Genomic DNA, 1211 nt, shown 5'->3' on the forward strand with positions numbered 1-1211 from the left:
TGGGAGAAAGGCGGCTTGACGCTGTCTTGGGGGTGGATGGAAAAGGTGAAAAAGCTCTGCGTGGGAACAGAAAGTTAGTTGGGGAACGACAGTGACTAGGTAGCAAGAGAGGGAGGTATTAGGAAAGATAAAAGTCGGGCCGGCCCATGGCTCACTTGGGAGAGTGTGGTGCTGATAACACCAAGGCCCTGGGTTCGGATCCCATATAGGGATGGCTGTTTAGCTCACTCAGTGAGCGTGGTGCTGACAACAGCAAGCCAAGGGTTGAGATCCCCTTACCGGTCATCTTTTTAAAAAAAAAAAAAAAGGAAAGATAAAAGTGGAAAGGGTTCCATTACACCAAAAAAAGGTGCCTGGTGGGGATGTTGTGTGGCTTGTGATGGTGGAATTTTTAGTGTAATGGAATGAAGAATGGGGTGAGGGGGTGGATGATCCCAGAAAACAGTGATAAGACACTAGAGTGTGGTAGGGGGTGTTATCGGGGTCCCATAGAGGAACATTGGGAAGGCTGAGGGGTGTAGAGGAAGAGTTGGAAGGGAGTGAGGTAATGTTTACAGGGACAGAAGCCAGAAGTGGGTGCAGCAAAGATGCGCAAAGGAAGCAATTGTTAGGAGGGGTGGAGTTGAAGAACATCTGGTTAAGGAAGATAACAGTTTCAGAAATAATTTGTTGGCAAGTGTAGATGGGAGAGGGCTGGTTGGTGGCGTTTATCTCTGAGGAAAGGGTTTTTTTTTGCTTAGAAATGTGAGTATGTATAGCAGATAAGGAAATGTGATTTTTTATGGGGACATATGTGTGGGAGATTTCAAATTGTCCGCAAGGGAGAGAACTGACCAAGACGTCGCAGTAGAAAGATCCAACAACTACCCCAGCCCACCTGGAGTCCCAGGGGTCATTAATGAATAATTGGAATGTGTACCCGTCCTGCCTGCTCCCAACCCGCTGAAAGATTTGGTTTCTTTGGGCACCTTTGGATCATGATACCGACACGACCAGTATGGGCACCCCCCATAAGTTTCCAGCCACCCGTGACAATAATCTTTGGTTTGATCAAAAAGAAAACATAGATATGGGTAGGAGGCTTGAGGGATTAATTTACTCCCTGTAAGGGGAATGGTAACGAGTCTTCAGCATCCAGCTGGAGAACAGTCTGCCATGGAAGGGAGTAGTTTGGTGGTTTTATCTTGTTCCCTTGTATAAGTTTCTTGCAC

This window comes from Galeopterus variegatus, unplaced genomic scaffold, assembly GCF_000696425.1.
Source record: "Galeopterus variegatus unplaced genomic scaffold, G_variegatus-3.0.2 Scaffold1334, whole genome shotgun sequence".
Taxonomy (NCBI): domain Eukaryota; kingdom Metazoa; phylum Chordata; class Mammalia; order Dermoptera; family Cynocephalidae; genus Galeopterus; species Galeopterus variegatus.